Source organism: Cetorhinus maximus, chromosome 10 (assembly GCF_964194155.1).
Source record: "Cetorhinus maximus chromosome 10, sCetMax3.hap1.1, whole genome shotgun sequence".
Classification (NCBI taxonomy): Eukaryota; Metazoa; Chordata; class Chondrichthyes; order Lamniformes; family Cetorhinidae; genus Cetorhinus; species Cetorhinus maximus.
This window is the reverse complement of record NC_135888.1, coordinates 13,110,889-13,138,636: the sequence shown is the minus strand read 5'-3', so window position 1 is coordinate 13,138,636 and position 27,748 is coordinate 13,110,889. Positions and strand designations below refer to the sequence as shown.

The 27,748-nt window shown below is 42.6% G+C and overlaps 1 protein-coding gene across 2 annotated transcripts in view; it reads right to left on the bottom strand.

Annotated features, from left to right (window-relative positions):
* LOC144685455 (gelsolin-like) overlaps positions 1–24,982 on the bottom strand; it is a 79,538-nt gene extending 54,556 nt beyond the window's left edge. For both annotated transcript variants that reach the window (XM_078549974.1, XM_078549975.1), the window contains exon 1: positions 24,818–24,982. The gene's annotated coding sequence lies outside the window, so the exon portion shown is untranslated. The remainder of the gene's footprint in view (positions 1–24,817) is intronic.
* Between the last annotated feature and the right edge of the window lie 2,766 nt (positions 24,983–27,748).

Here is a 27,748-nt window from a genome sequence, read left to right as displayed (position 1 = left end):
GTTCAGGTTAAGAGAAAACCATCCCAAGGTGAAACTAAATTAGTTTATTAGCTCCATAAGCTGAAGCTAATTATTGTACAAGGCTGGAAAGTTGTACCTGTTAATCTCCGGCTCTTTAGCACATTTGAAAATACAGACTGCACAGCAGTGCACTAACAATACAGTGTTGCAATCATTTTTTTTATTCTTTTATGGGATGTGGGCGTCACTGGCTGGGCCAGCATTTATTGCCCATCTCTAATTGCCTTTGTTCAGAGGGTATTTAAGAGTCAACATTCACCGAATCACAGTGTAGAAGAAGCCCTTTGGCCCATCGAGTCTGCACCGACACATGAGAAACACCTGACCTACCTACCTAATCCCATTTACCAGCACTTGGTCCATAGCCTTGAATGTTATGACGTGCCAAGTGCTCATCCAGGTACTTTTTAAAGGATGTGAGGCAACCCGCCTCCACCACCCTCCCAGGCAACTGTCACCACCTTCTGGGTAAAAATGTTTTTCCTCACATCCCCCCTAAACCTCCTGCCCCTCACCTTGAACTTGTGTCCCCATGTGACTGACCCTTCAACTAAGGGGAACAGCTGCTCCCTATCCACCCTGTCCATGCCCCTCATAATCTTGTACACCTCAATCAGGTCACCCCTCAGTCTTCTCTGCTCCAACGAAAACAACCCAAATCTATACAACCTCTCTTCATAACTTAAATGTTTCATCCCAGGCAACATCCCGGTGAATCTTCTCTGCACCCCCTCCAATGCAATCACATCCTTCCTATAATGTGGCGACCAGAACTGCACACAGTACTCCAGCTGTTGCCTCACCAAGGTTCTATACAATTCCAACATGACCTCCCTACTTTTGTAATCTATGCCTCGATTGATAAAGGCAAGTGTCCCATATGCCTTTTGCACCACCCCACTGACATGCCCCTCCGCCTTCAGAGACCTATGGACACACACGCCAAGGTCCCTTTGTTCCTCAGAACTTCCTAGTGTCATGTCGTTCATTGAATACTTCCTTGTCAAATTACTCCTTCCAAAGTGTATCACCTCACACTTTTCAGGGTTAAATTCCATCTGCCACTTATCTGTCCATTTGACCATCCCGTCTATATCTTCCTGTAGCCCAAGACACTCAACCTCACTGTTAGCCACCCGGCCAATCTTTGTGTCATCCGCAAACTTACTAATCCTATCCCCCACAGTCATCTATGTCATTTATATAAATGACGAATAATAGGGGACCCAGCACAGATCCCTGTGGTAGGCTGGCTTCCAGTCACTAAAGCATCCTTCTGTCATCACCCTCTGCCTCCTACAACTAAGTCAATTTTGAATCCACCTTATCAAATTACCCTGTATCCCATTTGCCTTCTTTATAAGTCTCCCATGTAGGACCTTGTCAAAGGCTTTGCTGAAATCCATATAAACTATATCAACTGCACTACCCTCATCTACACACCTGGTCACCTCCTCAAAAAATTCAATCAAATTTGTTAGGCATGACCTCCCTCTGACAAAGCCATGCTGACTATCCCTGATCAAACCTTTCCTCTCCAAGTGGAGATAGATACTCTCCTTCAGAACTTTCTCCAATAGTTTCCCTACCACTAACGAGAGACTCACTGGCCTGTAGTTCCCTGGCTTATCTCTACAACCCTTCTTAAATAGCGGAACCACATTAACCGTTCTCCAGTCCTCTGGCACCTCCCCCATGGCCAGAGAGGAATTAAAAATTTGGGTCAGAGCCCCTGCGATCTCCTCCCTTGCCTCCCTCAGCAGTCTGGGTCATAAATCATCCAGACCTGGATATTTGTCCACTTTTAAGCCTGCCAACACCTCCAATACCTTGTCACTCCCTATATCAATTTGCTCAAGAGCTTCGCAGTCTCTCTCGCCGAGTTCCATACCTTCATCCGCATTCTCTTTGGTGAAGACGGATGTGAAGTATTCGCTCAACACTCTACTCTGGCTCCACCCATAGATTGCCCCCTTGGTCCCTAATGGGCCCTACACTTTTCCTGGTTATCCTCATCCCATTAATATACTTATAGAATATCTTGGGATTTTCCCTACTTTTACCAGTCAGAGCTTTCTCATATCCCCTCTTTGCTCTCCTAATTGCTTTCTTAAGCTTCACCCTGCACTGTCTGTACTCCACTATTGCCTCTGCTGATTTGCTTCTTGTACCTGCTAAAAGCCTCTCTTTTCCTTCTCATCATATCCTGAATATGTCTGGTCATCCATGGTTCTCTGGGCTTGTTACTCCTTCCTATCACCCTAGAGGGAATATGTTGAGTCTGTACCCTCCCCATTTCCTTTTTGAACACCACCCGTCCGTTCCCCCCCCCCCCCCCCCCCAAACTACTGCTCTTCTGCAGATTTCCCCACAAGTAGCTGTTCCCAGTCTACCTTGGCCAGATCCTGCCTCATTTTACTAAAATCCACTCTCCCCCAATCCAAAACATTTTTTTACAACTTGTCTATTTCTTTGTCCATAACAAGCTTAAATTGTACCATGTTGTGGTCGCTATCGCTAAAATGCTCCCCACCACCACCTCAGCCACCTGTCCAGTTTCATTCCCCAGAATTAGGTCCAGCACTGCGCCGTCCCTTGTTGGACCCTCTACATATTGACCTAAAAAGTTCTCCTGTACACATTTCAAGAAATCCACTCCATCCAAGCCCTTAACACTATGTCTATCCCAATTAATGCTGGGAAAGTTGAAATTTGCTGTGGGTCTGGAGATAAATGTAGGCCAGGCCAGGTAAGGACAGCAGATTTCCTTCCCTAAAGGACATTAGTGAACCAGATGAGTTCTTACAACAATCAGCAATAGTTTCATGGTCATCAGACTTTTAATTCAAGAATTTTATTGAATTCAAATTTCACCATCTGCCATGGTGGGATTCGAATCCAGACCCTCAGAGCCTTATCCTGGGTCTCTGGAATACTAGTCCAGTGAAAATCTCACTATGCAGTGGCAATACCAGTATGCTACCACCACTGGATATAATCCCCAGGGTCAATTTTAAACCTATTATCTATTGTAATACTTGCCCTCTTTTAGCTATTGGACAATTTCAGCTGCCTTGACCCCAAGCTGTAGAATTCTCTTTATAAACCTCTCGACCCTGCTTTCCTCTTTAAGAGGCTCCTTAAAACCTGCCTCTGATCAAGCATTTGATCTGCTCGTGGCCTCAACTCTACACCCTGCCTGCCCCTCACTCCCTTGATGAAGGATCTATCTAACCCAGCCCCAATGCTCACTGGGGTAGAGAATTCCAAAGATTAATGGCCCTCAGAAAAAATTCTGCCTCATGTATCTTACATGGTAGACCTCTTATTCTCAAACTATGACCCTTGCTCTAGGTTCCCTCATGAGGAGGGACCTCCTCTCAGCATCTACCCTGTCAAGCCACCTCAGAATCTTGAGCATTCCAATAAGAGCACCTTTCATTCTTCTAAACTCCAAAGAATATAGGCCCAACCTTCCCTCATAAGAAAGCCTTTTCATTTGAGGAATTAACCCAGTGAACCTTCTCTGAACTGCCTCCAATGCAAGAACGTGCCACCTTGAGACCTAAAATCACTGCTCAGCCTCACTAACAGTGGAGGCAAGACTTCCCAACTTTTATATTCCGATGCACCCCCTCCCCCCCACCCAACTAAAAATTAAGGAAAACATCCCGTTTGCTTTCCTAATTACTAATGGTACCTGCATGCTAACCTTTGGCAATTCAGGTATGAGGACATCCGGATCCCTCTACACCACCATTCTAAAGCTCTGGGCATTTAAAGGACATTTTTTGGGGGAGGTGGTGGTGTAGTGATATTGTCACTGCGTTGGTAATCCAGGGACCCAGGTTCAAATCCCACCATGGCCAACGGTGGAATTTGAATTCAAAAATCTGAATTAAAGTCTAATGATGACCATAAAACCACCGTCAATTGTTGTAAAAAAAAACCCATCTGGTTCACGAATGTCCTTCAGGGAAGGAAACCTGCCATCCTTACCTGATCTGGCCTACATATGACTCCAGATCTGCAGTAATGTGGTTGACTCTTAATTGCCCTCTGAAATCGCATTGCAAGCTGCCACTCATTTGTACCAAACAACTAAAGAGCCAATATACAGGAATGAAACCCAACAGACCACCTGGCATCAACCTAGGCACCAGAAACTGCAAACCCAGCCGTGTTGACCCTGCAAAGTCCTCCTTTCTAACATCTGGGGGCTTGTGCCAAAACTGGGAGAGCTGTCTCACAGACTAGTCAAGCAACAGCCTGAGAGTCACACTCATGGAATCAATCATTTACAGACCATGTCGCAGGCACCACCATCAACATCCCTGGGTTTGTCCTATCCCACCAGCAGCATTGACCCAGCAGAGGTGGTGGCACACTGGTATACGGTTGGGAGGGGGTTGCTCTAGGAGTCCTCAACAGCGACTCCGGACCCCATGAAGACTCATGGCATCAGGTCAAATGTGGGCAAGGAAACCTTCTGATTACTACATAACTGTGCACACCACCACCCGCCCTCCCTCAGCTGATGAATTAGTGCTCCTCCATGTTGAACACCACTTGGAGGAAGCACCGAAGGTGACAAAGGATGCAGAATGTGGGTGGGGGGCTTCAACATCCATCACCAAGAGTGGCTCGTAGCATCACCAGACCAAGCCTGAAAGGACATAGCTGCTAGACTGGGTCTCTGGCAGGTGGTGAGGGAACCAAGGGAAACACATACTTGACCTCATCCTCTCCAACCTATCTGCCACCGATACATCTGTCCATGAGTATCGGTAGGAATGAGTGAGTCCTTGTGGAGACAAAGTCCCATCTCCACATTGATTATGCCTTCCATTGTGTTGTGTGGCACTATCACTGTGCTAAATGGATTTCGAACAGATCTAGCAACTCAAAACTGGGCATCCATGAGGCGCTGTGGGCCATCAGCAGCAGCAGAATTGTACTCCAACACAATCTGTAACCTCATGGCCCGGCATATCCCCCACTCTACCATTACCATCAAGCCAGCGGATCAACCTTGGTTCAATGAAGAATGCAGGAGGGCATGCCAGGAGCAGCACCAGGCATACCTAAAAATGAGGTGTCAACCTGGTGAAGCTACAACACAGGACTACTTGTGTGCCAAACAGCATAAGCAGCAAGTGATAGACAAAACTAGGGGATCCCACAACCAACAGATCAGATCTAAGCTCTGCAGTCCTGCCACATCCAGACATGAATAGTGGAGGGAAATTAAACAACTCACTGGAGGTGGTGGCTCCAAAAATATCCCCATCCTCAATGATGGAGGGGCCCAGCACGTCGGTGCAAAAGATAAAGCTAAAGCATTCGCAACAAACTTCAGCCTGAAGTGCCGAGTGCCACTCCGGAGGTCCCCAGTATCACAGATGCCAGACTTCAGTCAATTCTATTCACTCAACGTGATACTAAGAAATGGCTGAAGGCACTGGATGCTACAAAGGATATGGGTCCTGACAATATTCCGGCAATGGTATTTAAGACTTGTGCTCCTGAACTTGCAGTGCCCCTAGCCAAGCCTGTTCCAGTACAGCTACAACACTGGCATCTACACGGCTATGGAAAATTGCCCAGGTATGTCCTGTACACAAAAAACAGGACAAATCCAACCCAGCCAATTAATGCCCCATCAGTAAAAGTAATGGAAGGGGTCATCAACAGAGCTATCAAGCAGCACATGCTTAGCAATAACCTGCTCACTGGTGCCCAGTTTGGGTTCCTCCTGGGTAACTCAGCTTCTGACCTCATTACAGCCTTGGTTCAAACAGGGACAAAAGAGCTGAACTCCAGAAGTGAGGGTAGTGTGACTGCCCTTGACATCAAGGCAGCATTTGGCCCAGTGTGGCATTAAGGAGCCCTAGTAAAACTGGAGACAATGGAATCAGAGGGAAAACTCTCAGCTGGGTGAAGTCATACCTAGCACGAAGGAAGATGGCTGTGGTTGTTGGAGGTCAGTCATCTCAGCTCCAGGACACCACTGCAGGAGTTCCTCAGGGTAGTGTCCTCAGCCCAACCATCTTCAGATGCTTCATCAATGACCTTTCTTCCATCATAAGGTCAGAAGTGGGGATGTTCGCTGATGATTGCACAATGTTCAGCACCATTCGTGACTCTCAGATACTGGCGCAGTCCATGTCCAAATGCAGCAAGACCTGGACAATATCCAGCCTTGGGCTGACAAGAGGCAAGTAACATTTGCACCACAGAAGTGCCAGGCAATGACCATCTCCAACAAGAGAGAATCTAACCATCACTGAATCCCCCAATATCAGCATCCTGTGGGTTACCATTGACCAGAAACTGAACCGGACTAGCCATATAAACACTGGGGCTACAAGAGCAGGTCAGAGGCTAGGAACCCTGTGGTGAGTAACTCACTTCCTGACTCTCCAAAGCCTGTCCGCAACTACAACGCACAAGTCAGGAGTATGACGGAATACTCTCCACTTGCCTGGTGAGTGCAGCTCCCACAACACAAGCAGCTTGATACCACTCAGGACAAAGCAGCCCGTTTGATTGGCACCACATCCACAAACATTCACTCTGTCCACCACCGACACAGTAGCAGCAGTGTGTACCATCTACAAGATGCACAGTAGAAACTCACTCAGGATCCTTAGACAGCACTTCCCAACCCACGACCACTACCATCTAGAAGGACAAGGGCAGCAGATAGATGGAAGCACCACCACCTGGAAGTTTCCCTCCAAGCCACACACCATCCTGGCCTGGAAATATATCACTGTTCCTTCACTGTCACTGGGTCAAAATCTTGGAACTCCCTCCCTAACAGTACTATGCGTGTACCTAGGCAACATGGACTGCAGCAGTTCAAGGCAGCAGCCCACCAACACCTTCTCAAGGGCAATTAGGGATGGGCAATAAATGCTGGCTTAGCCAGTAATGCCCATATCCCGTAACTGAATAAAAAACTGTTTTTCTATCTGCCCCGATTTCTCCTTCTGTGGCTCAGTGTCAAAAATAGTTGTATTCATGCCACTCTCAACACACCTAGGGATGTTTCACTCTGTTAAATACACTATATAAATACAAGTTGTTGTTGTTTTTTTAGATATTGGCCGCTTGATTCTGTATCACCCATGGGGTCTTTCAAATGTCCTACCTGTTTCATTCAATTGCCATTTACATCAAATTTATAAAAGCTTTTCACAATGTGCTCAGGAATCGCACAAAATCTCATTTTCCATTTTAAACTTTTTCTAACAAGTTTCTTAATTTCCTTATTGTGTCTCATGTCTTTTTTTTACAAGTTCTTTTTGTCTCAGAATTCAGCATCTGGGTCACCCTCTGAATTTAGCAGTTCTTTGAGAGGGGAATTCTGACCAGACAGCTGCATCAGGGTGAGACACACAAAAGAAAACCAAAGAATAAAGATTAAAAGGATAGAGCAGATTCTAAACCACACAGGAAGACCAGCAGCAGCAGCCACAATGTGCAAGAAACCAAAAAAAAACTGATTAAAAGAACCATAAGCAGGGTCACGCAATGGCTGTTAGCTATTAGCCAATCAATTGGTGTTCAGCTAACAGATCATGGGTTAATCATCTTTGTTTAGCTGCATTATTTCTTCTGATCTTTGCTTAGGAGGTATTTCTGTTGGTATAGTGGTTACCCAATTTCCTAAAAATAACAGTCATGAACTGGAAAGCAATTCATTTTATGTCCAAGTCTTGAGATAAAAGCACTTAATAAAAAAAGAAAAAAGTTTCCTCACCCACAGACAGGAATGCAATCATGTAAATATTGTTGAGGGGATGAGATTAGCTGTGAAATCTACAAAAAGCAGCGACCCAGGTGAGGATATTTCATGAACGTTACTGTTGGATTTTACTTTGGCTACATTTAAAAAAAAATTTCAACATTTTCAAAGGAATACAAAGTTTGGTTTACAAACAGAAATGCTGTTTGTAACGTGGAACTGCCCCACCATCATAGCTGCTGACCTCAACATACGAGAGACTGTTTGAGCCTCAAGGCACCTCTGGTGAGCCAGATGCAGTTAGTCCTTCCTCAAAAGTGGAATAAAAGAGTGACCCCCCCTCAAACACACTGTCATTACACCTGGATAAATTTCCAGTCAATCATCTCCGGGTAAAGCAGGTATTTTTATAATTTCCATCCCTCAAACATTCCCATGGCCATTCTCTTCCTTCCCATCAACTTCCCTTTTGAGAAAATCTTCATCCTTCTGTCTCCACGAAGCCAGTCTTAAACTTACAGACTTAATTTCGGACATAAAACCACAAGGCAGACAGCAGCCTCTGCTTATAAAGACTGCGGACCTGTCAAAAGACAAGGAGCTAACTTTGGAAGTGGATTAGGGGAAGGTTTATGCTGTACCCTGCCAGGCAATCTACCAAGTCAGCTGTTCAGTCGCCTGGTGTACTGGGAGGAACAAAAAAACTATTGCACATGTCCTCTTTGGCACAGGGAGTGGCCACATTCTAGTGGCATAGAAAGCATTGCGTTGGCTACTCCTGAAAATGATTCCCAAGTGAGAGATCCCTTTCTTTCTCAGTTTCCATAATAAGTGGCGGAGATTTCAGGCTTTTGCAGGCTTGAGTGCTTTGGGGGATTAATATTCTTGTTATTAAACTGTTGTCTCGGGGTAAATAAAGATGATTACAATTTCAACATCAGAGGCCACTTTAGGGAGACAGAGGTGTGCTACTGAATGTGATGCAATCTGAAACAGCAGTGAACAGTGAAGCCCTCTAGCTGGATTCCTACAAAGGCCAAAGAAAATAAAGCAAAAAAAATCATATAAAAAAGGCTGCAGGACGCTGATGCATTAGGTTAATGTGTTAACTTTGTCAACAGACTTGAGCTCTGATGCTCCTCCATAACGAACCAGTCTAAAAGTGGAGTTGCCCAAGATTATTTCTATATAAGGATTAACATGCAACTTGAATTCACTAATTGCCAAAAGCCACTCAGGTTTATTAATGACATGCACGATGATTCAAACTTGATTAAAAATTGCAGATTCCTGCCCCTGTTCAGCAGAACAGGAAGTGCTGCTCAAAGTGCACATCCTTGCAAACCAGTGTTGCTAACTGTCCTCTTGTCAAAATAACATGTTCTGTGAAGGTGCTTCAATGTTAGCCTCACTCTCAATGCAGGGCACAGTTTCACTGATGCCAATTGCTCAGTCTTTCCAATCCCTAGGCTGGGAACAAACACTTAAAGAGCCTTACTCGTGAAATTGGTTGATAATACATTTTGCAGAGGTACAAACATGTCATGGGGGAGGTGGTCCAACCTACTTATTTCGCTAAAAATAGCACCAACCTGTGATTCCTCAACATCTATTTCCCCTGTGGCTGTACTTCAATGCTTTGTGCTATCAGAGACCCCCCCTCCTTGAATCTTTAGAAGGCTGCCTAGATATTCTACTAACCTGTGATCATGAGGCTATTAAAACAAAGCAAGTCCTCTGCAGGCTCTAGATTGAATTTGGCACCACTTGAAACTGTACTTAACCCTCCATTAAAAAAGGCAACAAGGAGAGCCCATAAGAATGAACATTAAGAATACACAGGCCAGGCCATCAGCCTCTACTGGTCCATGTCAGCATTTATGTGCCACTTGGATCCTTCCACTCTCATAGGGAAACTCTTCTATTCCTTTCTCTGTCATGATCACCTCAACTACTTGATCTGGTTCCAAGTTCTACATTCTAACTACTCTTGAATAATGGAATTTGGGAGAAATTCCTTCTTGGGTTTATTAGCTATTTCCAAAAATACTCATGACCTATAATTTTAAACCTCTCAAGTGGTAACACTTCTAAATCGACCCTAATGAACCCCAACATAATTTTGAAGACTTCTAAGCCTTCACCCCTCAGCCTTCATGGGACAAGCTCTTCATGGATAATGAAAGAATAAAATTTGTCACAAAGTGATGCACCTTAACCTCAAGAACCTACAGCAGTCACCCATTTTGTGACTTGCTGTTTGTAAAGGGCGTTTTACTCATACACCACACTATTGATCCTGACCTCACGATGGGATTGGAGCTGCAACTGGTTACAGGGTGGAAAATAAAACAAGTGTACCATTTGGTACAAACTCATACAAGTGACAAAACAAACAGCACCTGGCAAAAAGCCATTCGGATTACTTCACTGCTGGGAAAACACCTGTGGCTACACAGTTAGCTCATAACTTGGAAAATTGCCTGTTAGCATGACACCTTGACAGTGTACTACATCTGGCAGCTTCCATTAAGCTGTCTACCGCCAAGAACTCTCACCAAGGCCTGAAACTGTCAGCTGACAGACAAAAGTCTCAAATAACACGTACACATCACTCTGCACCAAGGGAACGTTTAAACTCTCATGTAAAAGTACAATTGTGTAAAGCCACATTTATTGCCCATCCTTAATTGCATATAAGAGTCAACCACGTTGCTGTGGGTCTGGAGTAACATGTAGGCCAGACCAGGCAAGGGTGGCAGATTCCCTTCTCTAAAAGGGCATTAGTGAACCAGATGGTTTTTTACGACAATCGGCAATGGTTTTGTGTCATCATCAGACTTTTAATTCCAGATTTTTGCTGAATTCAAATTTCACCATCTGCCATGGTGGGATTCGAACCCAGGTTCCCAGAGCATTACCCTGAGTCTCTAGAATACTAGTCCAATGCCACTATGCCACCGCCTCCCCTTTGTTCTTTACAACAAAGCACAAATAGTGGGATTCTTACAGAATCGGCAAAGCACATCCTCTCAATTTTCTAAAAAGACCTTGTTATGGTCAAACGAGGGGTGGGAGAATAGGGGAGCTATTGCACCCCTCCTTAATGTGGTCATAACAATATTAAGGGGTCCAATTTTGAAATAATAAACATGAAGATGCAGCAAGTTAACCTTAATCAGCTAAAAACGGATTCTGGGTGCAAAAGCGATTAGAAACAACTGCAGGAATTAATGGAATCATCACATTGTCTTTGCACAATTAACTGATTTCCCTAGTTTATCTGCTTCCATTTCAGAATCTTGAAACTTGCAAGTGTTCTTGTCCTGACAGCTCTGCTGAGCACTAGATGTCTCATCAGTCCAATTAATAGCCAGCTTGGTTTACTGACTCCAATTACCCAGTTTGCAATTTTAAGCCAGCCATAACCAACTTGTAAATTTCAGTCTGAATGTAGTTTCATTATTCTTAAAGGAATATGACCACACTGGTAAAGAGCATCAACATCAATCCACAGGAATAAGCATCTCACTGCCACTAAGTGCAAATAACATGCCAACAACTGTTACCATTATAGTGGTTTGGATTTTGAGGTCAAAAACGATGGTGAGGATATCGGGGTCAATTATTTTAAAAGAATAAATCAGACAGCAATATTCAGTGACTGCACATGCTCAGTTAAATAGGGAATGCATGATATGCTTGGAGTTACCCTGTTCCTCCAGAAGCTTAGCATTATCGGTAATTTGCCAAGAGACTAAGCATTGAAACACACGGAGGGGAGAGAGTTGCGATACTTACGCTATAGATAACTGCACTGAAGAGGGCAGAAAGAGTTAGGGCTTGTCCTTTGAATCTGCTTGACCTGTTCACACAGGTTCCAGGTCCCCTATAGAGGATGCCGTGCTGTTTGGCCTTCTGAACAGTCACAAGAGCTAATTCAGAAGCCAATGAAAGCCTGTGGGGAAAGTTTAAAAAGAGTAACCGGGACAAAACAGCAAGCGGGACAATATTAAAAACAATTGCGTATATGAGTTTTTGATGTTGAAGTTTGTTGCTGTTATATTTGGAGGATATCAAGTGTAGAGTGATCTTTTCTAGTTTTATCTTAATGTAATGGAAAAAATTAGTTTCAATCTGCTAAGACATGTTGTAAAACAGAGATTTGCTGCTGTACATGAGCTGGTTATGAAGATGTCTTGTGCCATCCATTAAAAAGTAGAAATTCTTCAAAGTATGCCAATTTCATTAATCATAAAGTGCTCACCCATTGCCTTGAGAGAAGACACAAAAGGAAAATGACTAAAATAGTACCAAGGTGAGGGACTGAGGGACTTCTGTCATGTGGAGAGACTGGACAAGTTGGGACTATTCGATTTAGAACAGAGAAGGTAAAAAGACTCGCATTTATATAGGGCCATTCAGGGCAACTGGATGTCTCGAAGCACTTTACAGCCAATTAAGTGCTTATGAAGTGTAGTCACTGTTGTAAAGTAGGAAATGCTGTTATCATCGTTATGGGTCTAAGATGGGGTTACCCATGGTCGGCATTTACAGATGCTGGTGGAAGCAAGGCTGTTGGTAAACTTAATGTTTTATTGAACATATCAATCATGTACAGTACACTTAGCACCAGGCTCTACATAGAGCTCACTCAGCATACTGTTTGATCTTACATCACTGACGATCTAGACTGTTTACATATTTAACAGTAACCCTTTATATGACATCTCCCCCCACGTTTCTGACCATTAAATACATTATTTACACAAACACGGCAACCAATTTGCTATTAATGGGTGCTTGCTATGCACAATGTGATAATGAGCAGATTTTTTTTTTTTAGCAATGTTGATCGAGGGTTAAATATTGGCCAGGACACAATAGTGCTATGGCATCTTTTACATTGATCATAGAGAGCCTATCACAGGGCCTCAGTTTAACACATCATCTGAAAGACGCTACCTCCGATTCTGCAGCATGGAACATTAGTCTTGATTTATGTGCTCAAGTCCTGCAGTGGGATTTGAACTCAGAACCTTGTGACTCAGAAATAAGAGTGCTCCAAACAGCCTCAGCTGACACAAAAAGCTATGCAAAACTTGCAGCCTTCAGGAGGAATGAACACAGGACCTTCAGATTGAGACTGACATGTTGGAGATTTGATACAGGTGGTGTTCATAATGGAGGGGTTTTGATTGAGTAAACGTGGAGAAGCTCTCGCTTGCAGGAGGGCTGAGAACAAAATGACAGATTCAAGAAAATTGTCAAAACAACAAGAGGCATGAGGAGATTTCCCCCCCCCTGCCCCTTATCCAGTGAAGTTACAATACGGACTGCACTGCGACGGAGAAAGAGCAGGGGTGTGGGACCAAATGGATAGCTCTACCCAAGAATGAGCACAAGTATGATGGGCCAAATGGCCTCCTCCTAAACTGTACGATTTCACGTCACTTTACTGAGGTTTCTTCAGCCCTTCCTCGGCTCTGTCACTAACAATCCCTGATACCTGATGTTTGGTCTAGAGGTCAATAGGTGGCACACACAAGTCAAAAATGACTGGATGTCTTTGGTTAATTCCTGCAGGAGAAAATGTTACATTCTGGAATAGCTGTGTGCCAGATCTCGTGCTATATTTCAGATGTTGCCACATAGACTTCATTACTGAAACACTGGTTTGATTGTTATTCTATAAACTAACCGTAATGTGCCACTAAGAATCACAACTTTAATTCAGGGGTAATTCAGGAGTGCACAACCTTTTACATCTTCTGTGGATCACATGGAGCTTTCAAAGCCACATCCAATATTTAAATACATGCTTCCGCTCATTTTCATAAATATCAAGTTGGTGACACTAACAGATTTCAAAATTAGGATTCACATACCAGTGAGGCAATATTAACAACAACAACTTTGTTCGAAGCCTTCACGCCATCCTCTGTCCTCTCAAAAAAACTGGCCAAACCAGTCATAAAAACAACACTGTTAGCACAAATGGAACTGCTGTCTGGGCTTTGTGGGCTAGTACCCAGGGACTGTGCATAATCGATAGCACACAATTTGAATATCCTCATTCCTAATGCTCACAATTCAAATTTAGGCTCCACAAATGGCATCTCATTATTTCCTCTCCCTGCCCGGGCACTAGACGGTACAATTAAGCAGCCCAGGGTGACTGACGACCCTCTCGTGCTGTGCAGATGTGCTGTCCTTCTCTTAGTGCTTCGGCACAATGGTTGGATAGAAATAAGAATGGAGATTGACCGATATGAATGTAGATCATTCCACTCCATGGCACTTTGTAGGTAAACATTTAGCTTCTCAACCTGGCTAATAATAATTCTGATATTAATGTTTTAAGAGGGAGTGAATTTTGAGCTCCTCCTTTTTTCTATTTTTAGCAATATGGTGTTTTCAGAATGACCAAGTATGAGTTGGCAGATAAGTGAGTAACTGAACCAGCTGCTCAGCTTCCTTCTCCAAAGATTGATGTAATCTTCAGCAGCAGGAAAGAAGCAGTGAACATCACCACAGATTGCCTTGCAAACAGGAAACCCAATTACTGTAACATTTCCCATTCTTTCAGATGCCCATTTACAGTCATTTGTTAAATCAAATCCACAACTGTTCAGCTGCCAGTGACTCCTACGGTATTGCTCAAGGTGTCATAGATGAGGACAAAGCGTTATAACATATTCCCAAGGTGAAGATGTGTAATGTGCCCTGTCTCTAGGGCCACAAACTTTAGTTGCTGCAAAAAGGCCAATTTGAGTTAATTTGAATTTAATCCCCCATTATACATCTTGTATTTCTTTGCAGATTGGCAGCTGTTGACACGTCCGCCAGAAAAGCTAGTAAAATGTTATTGGCGGTCTTAAATTTTAATTACTTCAAGATTGTTTTGTATCTGCATGACATCTGAGCTGCAATAATCTCGATTTCTGTTATGTATCGAATATAGATCAAATGTAGTCTCCAGTCTTTTTTTCCTTTCATGGGATGGTGAGCGTCATTGGCATTTGTTGGCCAACCCCAACTGCCCGAGTAGGTGGTGATGAACTGCCATCCCGAACTGTTGCAGTCCATCTGGTGTAAGTACGCCAACAGTGCTGAAGTGGGATGAGAGTCCAGAGATATTTGGACTAAGAATACAGATGTATATCTGTCCCCCTATTTCATTTTAAATTCCTTCATTCTGATTTATAAATGGACATTAGCCATGTAAACTTGTCATGTTGTCATTGCACCCTCCTGCCAAAGATGGCGCAGTAGTCCTTCCACCAAAGTGTACTGGGCAAGAACTCAAGCAAGTTTTTAAAAATGAGAAATACTTTCAGTATGTTCCAAATATATGTATTAGATATTGATGCAAATACAGGCTCAACCCACCCTCCTTCCTCTACAGGATTGTGCCAATTGCACAGCAAGGTAATCCAATAATGGAACCTTATGGACCAGAAAGTTTTGGTCTATATGGAGTTAATTATTGTCATCTGCGATAGGGCTACAGGTTAATCTCGTTGCCTCCAAATTCTTTTTGACATCCATTCTGCAACTCAGTATTTATGGTTAATGCATTAAAAAAAGGTTTGGGTTAAACTATGATGTTGCACCCATGTTCACCTATCAGAGCTCACCATCAAGATATTTGCATTAATAATACTAGCCTGTTGGTACCTGATGTGTACCAGGGAAAAGTCAACACCTTCAGAACAATGAAAGAAAATTGGTGAGGAAAGAGAAGATGCACATGAATGTCCTACAAATAATCTGGGAAATTCAGACTGAACGAGTGAGAAGTGACTTGGCCAGTTGTTGACTTGCTTCCAGTTCCTACAGTGTTACAAAACACTTGTGAATCCTTTGGCAATGTAATCTTGTATTTGAGAAAATCAGATGCACTGAGTTTGGCCAGGTCACTCAAACTAACAAAGAAAGCTTAAAATGTGAGCTGAGTTATAGCTGGCAGTCAGTTCCCCTTAAAATGGCTGCATTTATAAGACTTACTAATCCAAATAAGATGTCGTATTTCTTGTTTATTTTGGTTCTGCACCTGACCTGGAGTTAGAGATATGATTCTGTGAATTGGCAAAGATTCATTTCAGAGCAGTTAATGAATCAGTGTATTTTGTTATACTCAATAAATGGGAATTTGAGTAAATACCCAAGGGGAAAAGAAACACTGGAGTACTCTGCCTCATATATGAGCTGGAATGGAAATCTGACAAAGAAAATACAGTCATTGAACTTGACCCATTTCCTCACCTACTCCTTCCCACACTTACCCCGTGCCGTGATTCCCTTAGAATCCAAAAATCTCAGATCTCTGGCTTAAATATACTCAACAACTGAGCATCCACATCCCTCTGGAGTGGAGAATTACAAAGGTTTACAGCCCTTTAAGTGAAATAATTTTCCACCTCAGTCCTAAATGACCAACTCCTTATTCTCAGATTCTGACCCCTAGTTCTAGCAGGGAAACATCTTCCCAGCATCTACTGTCAAGCCCCTCAAGAATTTTCTATGTTTCAATGAGATGACATCATTCTTCTAAATTCTAGAGAACATGGGCCTCGTCTACTCAACCTCTCTTCATAGGATAATCTCGTCTGGTGAGCCTTTGTTGCACTCCCTCCGAGGCAAGGATGTATATCCTTATGAGACCAAAACTGTACATAGTACTCTAGATGTGGTCTCACCAATGCTTAAGATAGCTGCACAATTCCTTTACTCTTTTTATTCCAAATTCTGTCGTAAAAGCCTAAAAGATTATACAGATACCTGTAGATGATCCTTTTGGTTAATTAGCTTGAGCCAGCCTGTAAGCAATAATAGTGTGCAGTATCCCCCTTCAGTACCATAAATGCCTAGTTTAGCAATACTAATTGAGAGTGTTCAGCAAGTCTGTTTCCATTAAAACCAGCAGCCTCAAACGGTACAGACCAAAACACAGGGTAGGAAAGGCTGAGAAAAGCAAGAGTACGGAGAACTATGCTTTCATCTTTTCAAGATTAGGTGGCAATTCAGATAAACACACTTCTCTGTTCAGGGGGACTACAGCCAGATTCCCTTTTTAAAAAAAAAAAATGGTGGTTCTTTATTTTTGAGTTGATTTTCTTCCCCACTTCTGAAAATTATTAGAGGTAAATAGAACAAGAATTTTATTTTATTGCGAAGGGCAGATTGTGATCATATTTTGTTTTTAAAAAGGTTTTGTTTTTTTCTGAATGCACTATAAACGGGTTCATTTGATGTTAAACCTTTTGGTTTTAAATCATGCGGAATGCCAACTAAAAGTTATATTGCTTTTACAATAGACGTAAGAAAAAGAAAATCAGTTGAGATGATGTATAGCAACACTGCAAGATTAAATAGTATTTAGCCTTCAATAAGTTTTGAAAATTAAAACTGGAGTCACCTGCTGAGGTTTGAGTGTAGTAAAATAACAGCTGCAACCAGGAATCAAGAATTCTGTTCCTAGTTTTTTTTTAAAATCATATTCACTTCACAAACTTGCTTTGAAACTATTCAATATTAAACCATGCATCAAACTCAAAATTCCCACATCAACTGGGTTTAATCATTCGATGGTTACATGCTTTGAAATCACCTTGTGGATTACATTGTAACAGCACCACATTGTTTTTGAGGGTTTAACTTCCCTGTATGTTTCCTCAGTACAGAACAGATGTCTGCAACCAACTTACCAAAGTAACAATTCTGCTTCCTCAGTACTTGATCAATTTCCCTTTTAACTTCCTCCAGAATGAGTTACGTTCACTACCTGATAATACCACACAAGAACAAATACTTGGCTCAGTGACCACAACACAGTAAAGTGGATTATTCCATACACTACTTTACTTTACTTTGCTATTGCCAGATGTATTTAGCCTAGAAGTCCTAACAGTCTTGGGCGATACAGATTTTGAAAATATCACCTGTAGCAAGGGATTACTAATTGAACAATTATTTTGGCTAAAGCTAAAACACCTGTCGATAAATTGGCTTACAACATTACCAGTGCTCTAACCTATTAACTTAAATATCACATTGATTCAGCTGTGGTTAATAATAGTCTGGCTTAAAACTCTTTCGAGTTATCAACAGTCACAGATTGCAACTCTTTCGAGTACAATCACAGTTCTTGGTTTCCGGGAGTGGGACATGAACCCACAACCCTCTGATTCAAAGGTGAGGGTGCTATGAACTGAGCCACAGCTGACACCTCTAGTCTGGCTTAACATTGCACTTATCATGGAATGCTTTTTTAAAATCAATTTTTAAAATCAATTGAGAATTTGAATAGTTTTAAACAACATACCATTTTTAAAAATTGGAGCATTAATGTTAACTCATGCTCATATTGCATTAAAGTTACAGACAAATGCTTTAGTTTTGAAAAATTATACAATATCATGACCATTCTTCCACAAAAAATGTGAAAGAGGAAGTGAAAAAAGGAACTAATAAATACTGTGGAAGCAATGATTACTTCGGTAAAATTGTCACAGGTAAATTTGCAACTTAACAGTTACATAGGGTACATGTATATAATTTACGTGAAGTGAAATTAATGTATGGGTTTGATGTCAAGCCATAAAACTGTTGTTGGAGAGTGAAAGATACTATCTTTGAAAAGTAGATCATTTTGCAACATGGATAACTGATCCAAAATAATTAATTATACGTACATCGCTGACAGCTGTGGGAAAGGAAAAAGTATGTTAGTGTTTACAAAATATTTGAGCGATTTCTCCTCATGACCCAGCGAGCTCATCCAGGGAATACTTGCAGCATGCAGGTGAAAATAACCCAGGGTTTGATTGCCTGACTGCAACGACGATCTGGTCTGCAAGATGCAATTGGACAATGCAATCAGCCTCAGTGCCTCTAGTACATGGAGGAGGAGGAGGAAGAAGAATTGGCCATAGTTCTAGTCTTTTTGAAATCTAAAAGATCCTGCTTTAAATGAGTAGGTGGACATGGGGCAAGATCATAGAAATCAAAGTTTATGGCACAGAGAAAGAGGCCACTTGGCCCACTGTATCTATGCTGGTCATAAACCGAGCCACCCTGCCTAATCCCACTTTCCAGCATTTGGTCCATAACCCTGCAGGTTACAGCAGCGGAGGTGCATATACAGACACCTTTTGAATGAGTTTCAGGCAGAGAGTTCCAGACCTCTGCAACCTTCTGGGTAAAAAGAATTGTCCTCATCGCCCTTCTAATTTTTCCACCAATCGCTTTAAACCTATGCCCCTCGAGTCACTGACCTCTCTGCTAAGGTAAATAGGCCCTTCCCATCCACTCTATCCAGGCCCCTCACACGTTTGTACATCTCGATCAAATCTCCCCTCATCCTCCTCTGATCCAAGGAGAACAACCCCAGCCTATCCAATCTTTCCTCATAGCTGCAATTTTCCAGTACTGGCAACATCCTAATCAACCTCCTCTGCACCCTCTCTACTGCAATCACATCCTTTTTGTAATGTGTGACCAGTACTCATGTTGTGGTCTAACTAATGTTTTACATAGTTCCAGCATTACCTCCTTGCTCTTGTATTCTACACCTTGGCTAATAAATTAAAGGATTCTATATGCTTTCTTAACCACCTTAATAACCTGTCCTGCTACCTTCAGGGATTTGTGGACATTCACTCCAAGGTCCCTCACTTCTTCTATACCTCTCAGTATTCTTCCATTAATTGGGTATTCCTTCCTTTGTTTGACCTCCCCAAATGCATCACTTCACCCCTCCAAGTTGAATTCCATTTGCCACTTTTCTGCCCGCCTGACTAGTCCATCGATATCCTCCTGCAGTCTTTAGCTATCCGCCTCACTTTCAACTGATGGCCAGTTTTTGTGTCGTCTGCAAACTTATATTGTTAATATATGACACAAAAAGCAGGGGACCCAGTACTGAGCCCTGCAGAACGCCAGTGGAAATAGCCTTCCAGTCACAAAAACACCCATCCTCACTTACCCTTTGTTTTCTGCCACTGAGCCAAATTTTGTACCAGCTCGCCACATTCCCCTGGATCCCACGAGCTGTTTTTTTAAAAAAATCATTCCGCCATGTGGAACCTTGTCAAAAGCCTTGCTAAAACCCATGTACAAAGAACAAAGAAAAGTACAGCACAGGAACAGGCCCTTCGGCCCTCCAAGCCTGCGCCGATCATATTGCCTGTCAAACTAAAACATTTTGCACTTCCGTGGTCCGTATCCCTCTATTCCCATCCTATTCATGTATAAACACATGATGTAGGCCACATCAACCACACTACCCTCAATCCTCCTTGGTACTTCCTTGAAAAATTCAATCAAGTTAGTCAGACACAATCTTCCCTTAAGAAATCCATGATGATTATTGTTGATTAATCCATGCCTTTCTAATTAGACAGTTTATCCAACCTCTCACAATAAGTTCCAATAATTTGCTCACTACCAAGGTTAGACTGACTGGTCTGTAATTATTTAGGTCCAACCCTCATTCCCTTTTTAAACGAATGTACAACATTAGCAGTCTTCCACCACCACACCCACATCCAGTGACAATTGGAAAATGATGGTCAGACCTTCTGCTATTTCCTCCGTGGCTTCTTTTAACATCCTGAGTGCATTTCATCCAACCCTGATGATTCATCTACTTTCATGGATGCTAATCTCATTTGTACTTCCTCTCACCCTCTGTTTATCACATCCAATACTTTGCTCTCCTCCTCAACTACAATATCTGCAACATCCCCCTGTTTATGAAGACAGACAAAGCATTCATTAAGAACCATACCAAAATCTTCTGCCTGGACACAAGTTACCTTTTTGGTGTTTTATGGGCCCTACTCCTACTTTAGTTATCCTCTTAATGTGTTGATAAAACTTCTTTGGGTTCTTCTTGATTTTGCTACTCAATATTCTTTCGTGCCCTCTTTGCTTTTCTAATTTGTGGTTCGATCTCACCCCTCTTTCTATACTCTCAGCTTTCTGAAGTATTGAGTTCTTGGTGTCTGCCACAAGCTTTTCTGCCTTATATATTACCCCATTAAGCTGCTTGACATCCAGGGGGCTCTAAATTTGGCCATCCCACCCTCTCCCTTTGTGGGAATATGTTTACTCTGAACCCCTTGAATCCCCCTTTTGAATGCCTCCCACTGCTCTCTCACTATTTTGCCTCCCACTGCCCTGACACTAATTTACCTTCAAGTAGCTGTTTCCAGTCCACTTTTGGTAAATCACTCCTCAGCTTTGTAAAATTGGCCTTGCCCCAATTTAGAACTTTAACATAATTATGGAAAAGAACAAACTAACTTATGATCACTATCACCAAAGTGCTCTCCCACTGCCACTCCTGTCACCTGCCCAGCTTCATTTCCTAAAATGAAGTCCACCCTCTCTTGTTGGGCTTGCTACACATTGGCCAAAAAAAGTTCTCTTCAATGCACACCAAGAATTCTACTCCCTCAATTCCTTTCACACTAATACTACCCCAATTAATATTGGAGTAGTTAACATCCCCTACTATTACTGCCCTATTATTTTTGCACTTCTCAGATTGGCCTACATATTTATTCTATCCCCCTCCGATTGCTTGGCAGTCTATACTACACTCCTAGTAGTGTGCGCCCCTTTTTTCGTTCCTTAGCTCAAGCGATATGGACTCATTTGATGATCCTTTTAACACATTATCCCTCCTCAGTCTAATTGTTTCTTTGACCAAAATTGTCATGGCCCCTCTTTTTTTTTAAAAAAAAATCACCTCCTCCCCCCCACCCCCATCTTGTCTGAAAACCCTGTAACCAGGAAAGTTGAGCTGCCATTCCTGTCTCTCCTCAAGTCATGTTTCTGTAATAACTATATCTTACAGCCACATTTCTATCTGTGCCCTCAGCTCGTCTGCTTTATTTGATATACCCCTTGCATTGAAGTAAAGACCTTTGAGCACTGCCAAACTCTTTTTAATTTTCTAATCTTTGTTTCCTCTGCCTTCTTTACTCGTCCACTAATTTCCTGCCTTCTATTTTCATTTCTGAATTTGTCCCAACTGAATCGGGTCCTCATCCCCCTGCCAAACTAGTTTAAACCCTCCCCAACAGCACTGGCAAAATGTCCCACAAGGAAATACATCCCAGCTCTGTTCAGGTGCAATCCATTCAGGCTTTACAGGCTCATCTCCCCTAGAGCCAGAGCCAGTCCCAATGTCCCAAACCCCTCCCTCCTGCTCCAACTTTCTAGCTTTCATCTGTCTTACCCTCATATTTCTATACTCACTTGCACGTGGTACTGGAAGCAATCCAGAGATTACTACTTTTGAGGTCCTGGCTTGCTAATTTTCTACCTAGCTCCCTAAATTCTAACTGAAGGACATCCCTCTTTCTACCTATGTCGTTGGTGCTGATTTGGACCATGACTGCTGGCTGTTCACCCTCCCACCTTAGGGTGCTCTACAGCCAGTGATATCCTTGACCCTGGCACCAGGAAGCAATACGCCATCCTGGAATCACATCTGCAGCAACACCCTATCTGCTCACCTAACTATCGAATCACTATGACTCTTCCAGTCTTTCTTGCACCTCCCTGAGCTTATGAGCCACTCTTGGTGCCATGGACAAGGCTCTGGCTGCACTACCCAGAAGAACCATCACTCTCATCAGTATTCAGAACCGAATACTGGCTGGAGAACGGTTTGCACTCAGGGGCTCCTGTACTACCTGCCTGGTCCTTTATGACTGTCTGATGTCACCCCTTCCATCTCTCCCCGCACACTCAATCTGCAGAGTGACCACATCTATAAACATGCACTCCATCTAACGCTCAACCTCACGGATGCACCACAGTGACACCAGCTAATGCTGCTGCTCAAGTTCTGAAACCCAGAGCTCTCAACTGACAACCTTCCAAACCCACGACCACTACCATCTAGAAGGACAAGGGCAGCAGATAGATGGGAACACCACCATCAGGAAGTTCCCCTCCAAGTCACTCACCATCCTGACTTGGGAATATATCACCGTTCCTTCACTGTCACTGGGTCAAAATCCTGGAACTCCCTCCCTAACACCACTGTGGGTGTACCTACACCACATGGACTGCAGCGGTTCAAGAAGGCAGCTTCTCAAGGGCAATTAGGGATGGGCAATAAATGCTGGCCCAGCCAGTGAAGCCCACGTCCCATGAATGAATTAAAAAAATGGTTATGCAGATTGGGGGTGGAGAGGGGGTGATGACAGGGGTTCGACTGTGATTTCGCCTCTTTCCTACTTCTCCATGGCAACGCTTGGCAAGACTAAACAATGGGCAAACTACACCAGGACAAGCTGCATCCATTCAATATATAAAATCTTGCGGCACTCCTAATAAGCTGGTGTGACAATGAGTCACAAATAAGGAACGTTGCTTCCACGTCCAATCCCTGGTCTTCGCCAAGTTAGATGAAATCCTTTGCCAGGTGGCACCACAGCCCCTATTAACTCAGACCTCAGTGTCTTCAGACTAGAGGAAGGGTAACTAAAACTTGGCTATGGTTCTTAAACTTGATTATCACATGAGCTGGGTGCATTTAATTTATTTTAAAATAATTACACATGTGCACGCACAGATTATAAGGCTAGGACATTTTTTCTGCAGGTTTCAACATGAGGCCCCTGTAGTTGATTAGCTTAACACTGTCTAGACGGGCATGAATGAATGACAATTGGACAAGGTACTGGAAGGCTGCCAGTACTTCGGGAAGTACATCCCTGCATAAGTTGCTACCTTGAAGAGGAGAAAAAAATTTGAGAAAATATTTAATGTAAAATAACTTTTACCACTTTTCTCGCCCACCCATTTACATCTGTGGCTGTTGCTCGACTGCTACAGACATCGGACACAGAGTTGGCCTTGCTGAAAAGGTTCTCTCATCGTTTCACTGGGATAATCGTCGAACCATTTTCACAAACCAAACTGTTTGGGTAGCTACTGGTGAAATACAGTCCACCTCAAACGTGGCATCAGCGTTATTCCCACGCCTTATTTTGTTACTGTGCGTGCAAACGTTCGATTCTTGTTACTACCTTCAAAAGTTAGGGACGAATCATTCTTGCAAGTTAATTTATTAAAAAAGATTTCTAATTCCAAAGTCACCTAGTTCTAAACAACTCTCAATCTAATTGCCATATTTTAAAAATGGCGAGGCGAATGGAAATTCACCACAACTAGACACACCTCAACAAAATTGTCGAAATCCTTAGCTTTAATCACAAAAAAGATGAACGAGAAGTTTGACATGGGAAAATATGCCTTTGTATATTAGGTTAGTCATCAACAATCCTTCCTAATGACTCATTCTCCCTGCAGACTACTGACAGCTCAATTAAACAACCCTCTAACTTCCGAAAGTTTGCACGCAGTAAGTACTGTTAAACAAAATACTTTTACATTTCGTAAAACTTTATTTCAAAACAATTGAGGCATTTGACACTCCCACTTTTAAAAAGGCGTCCTCGAATTCCGCAGCCTGTAGGAAAATATGCAAAACTTGAATTAGATCAGTGGTGAGCCCAGGTTAACGCCCATGCAATTTGAAACAATACACGGGGCAGGGAAATTAACATAGCAAATGTAACTGGAGACCAGGAATAAGGTACCAAAAAATAAGCTCCAGACCAGTCTTGACATTGAAATCGTTTTAAATCCGCTGGATTCTGGAGAGCCAGACACGCCCATATTTGGTTAAACATTCCAGTTTTCACGAGAAAGTAAATGAACAGTTCCGCAGAGCGAACTGCAGGCAAATGCTAACTCTGTCCACATAAAGCATTCTTAATTACTTTACCCAAACTATAACGTGAGAACAGTAACTAAGTCAGTAAGACTCGCACTTACCGCGGGCAGCTGTTCCCTTACATTGGAAAAAAAAAAGCGCCTATACAACACGCTCTGGGATTATAACTCCCTCATTCATTGCTATTTAAAATCACCCAGCATGTTCTGCAGATCAAACAGCTCGCAGTTGAGAGAGAGAGAGAAAGGCAAAGGCTGAGCCCAAATAGTGTTCCTTACCTCACAATCTCACTTGATGCTCAGAAACAACTGGCCCCAAGGAAAACACACGATGATCAGACCAAAGTCTGAACCAGCTGATGCGCCGGTAGGGTTTAGCCAAATGGTTCCGCCCTCCTGCTCCCACAACTCAATTGCCCACTCGACAAAGGAAAATAAATTGACACAAGAGGTGGGGCTCGGGAGCGAATGGAATGACATTCGCAGCTGGAGCCTGGTCAGATTTCACTCAAAACCTTCTCAGTTCATAACACCAGAAATATGTTTTGTTTTTCATCAAAAGACGTCCATGTTTTAATGTGATTTTATTGTAGCGAATCAATGTCTATTAAATTGCTATTTTGGGGCAAAATATATAGGATTTAGAACAGGATAAGCAAAAGGACTTTTGTACTAATTTGTGAGAAAATGTTGCAATTTTCATACCCAGTATCACTTGAATGAATATTTACGATTTAACCATATACCGTGATTTTAAACGTTTAGTATACTGTAAAAATGAAACAGTTGATGGTATTAGGTACTAATGCTTCTCAGACACCCCTGTTTTAAACGCAATTTAGTACAGTCTTCAAGCTGAAGTCATCCTGTGAATCAATTAAAGTCACCATGAATTATTAGGTTTAAAGCAGAGTCAATGTCGAATATTCGACCTCCAGAGCAAAAAAATGTAAATTTCCGAAATTCAATCCTCTGTCAAATCGGGACACCTCTCACTTGATATTCAATGGGCAAGCGGTATTGGTAAATTTAGTAAATACTGATGTCCAGCTGAACCGACAAGCTGTACCAGCTACCAAACAGTCTTGCAAAAAGAAATTGCTCCAATTGTAGCCAGACCTTCCGAATGGTCGAGGGAGCAGTGATCAGCACATTGGGCGAAGTGCCCAATCCTGCAACGCAGAGATAGCACTGGGCGTCTGATCAACAAACAGACCAGTTTAATGATGTCTGTCTGTTTGATTCTCTTCGTCTCTTCACAATTGGCAGTGAAGATTATTGGCTATCAATTTAACCTAAGGTGCCCCCCCCCCTCCCCACACCCTTTTCAAGGGGCACGAACAACAGTCTCAAATTTATAAATCAAAATAAATCAACACGCTGAAAAAGAAGATAAAACGGTGTTTATTAAAGAATGGGATGAGGCAAAAGATGAATTGAAACTGTGGACCAGGAGAACTTTGAGGTAGAGTGAGTTGGTGCTGCTGAAAAGAGAGACAGAGAGCGTGCATGTGGCACTGAGTGTGGAGAGTATGGATGCAGCACCAACAGTGGTTCGAGGAATTCTGAACACCGAGGAGATCTCTGTAATCATGGGTAGATCTGAAACACGAAGGATGGAATTTCAGTTGGAAACCACCTGGAATAAGTTGGAGCTGGAGATTGATGACAAAGAAGGAGATATGACTGTGGAAGCGGGTTCTGGTAGATACTTGATTGAACAAAAGAAAGGCAATAGAGAGCCACGCAGGTGAACAAAGTAAAAGAGGCAAACAGAAACCCTGTCACAGAGAAGAGTAGAACTTCTTCAAGGTGGGCGTCCCTGGAAGAGAAGTTGCAGTGAATTAAACAAAAGCAAAATGCTGTGGATGCTGGAAATCTGAAATAAAAAAACAGAAGAAGAACAGAGGAGAAACTCAGCAGGTCTGGCAGTGTTTGTGGAGAGAGAAACAGAAATTAAGGTTCCAGGTCTGTGACCTTCCATCAGTTCATGGGACTGATGTGCCGCTAGAAGCTGAGGACTAGCCCTCTCAAATAATGGAAGTGGGGACTCCAACCTTTTATACTCCACGTAGACATAGAACATAGGGTCTCCTCATTCAGGCCATTAAAGTTTGGTCATGAGGATGACACTGATGTCACCAATCAAAATCAAGTTCAACAAAAGTTGAAAAGAGCACAAATAACAAAATCCAAATTATAAATAAAAACAAAGGCATCTTATGAAATTGAATCAGAACATTAATTTCACAGTCCACCATGCACTCCAACCCCTTCAGCACCCTCTGGTCTCAAAACGTTTCAAGCAGACACTGCATGTCCATTCTCCAGGAACATCTGGTCCATGAACACAGCCAAGGAAGAGAGACAGGCAGCCAGAGCAAATGCACCTCATCAGCAGCAGCCTACCTAAAAGAAAAGAAAGACTGCATTTATATAGCATCTTTCAAGAACACTGGGCATCCTAATTTATAGCCAGTTAAGTGTTCTGAAGTGTAGTCACTCACATAGGAATGCAACAGCTAACATGCAGATAGTGAGCTCCCACAAACAGCAATGTGATAATGACCAGATAACCTGTTCTTGTGATGTTGATTGAAGGATAAATATTGGTTGGGTCACCAAGGATAACTCCCTTGCTCTTTGTCAAGGGATCTCTGAGATGCACCTGAGGGTGGGGGGTGGGGTGGCGGGCGATGAGGCTTGGTTTAATACCTCATCTGAAAGATAACACCTCCAACAGTGCCGTACTCCATCAGTAATGCACCAAGTCCTGGAGTGGGACTTGAACCCACAACCATCTGACTGAGGGTCAGGTGCTGCCAACTAAGCCATGGCTGACATCTTGTGCCAGGCCCAGGAACATCCATTTACTTTTTTAGTCTCACAAGATACATGCTTTATTCATGCTTTCATTCTCTGTCCAATTGTCTGCAAATGGCCACTTTCCTTTTTTGTCCCTTATCTGCATACAGTTTCCTATAAATATTTCCTGTAAAATACTGAGATGATTGTAGATATAGGGACACTAGTTATCCCTAATAAAGGAATACTTCAGGGTAAATACTTACAATGACGTTGTTCTTAAGATGTAAGATGCACTATATATTTTTTTTACAAGTGAAACAATGGAGAGTCCGGGTAATTGGGGTTCAGGTTTAGCAAAAGGAAATCACATTCTAAGCCCAAATCTTGGAAATATTTAACAGC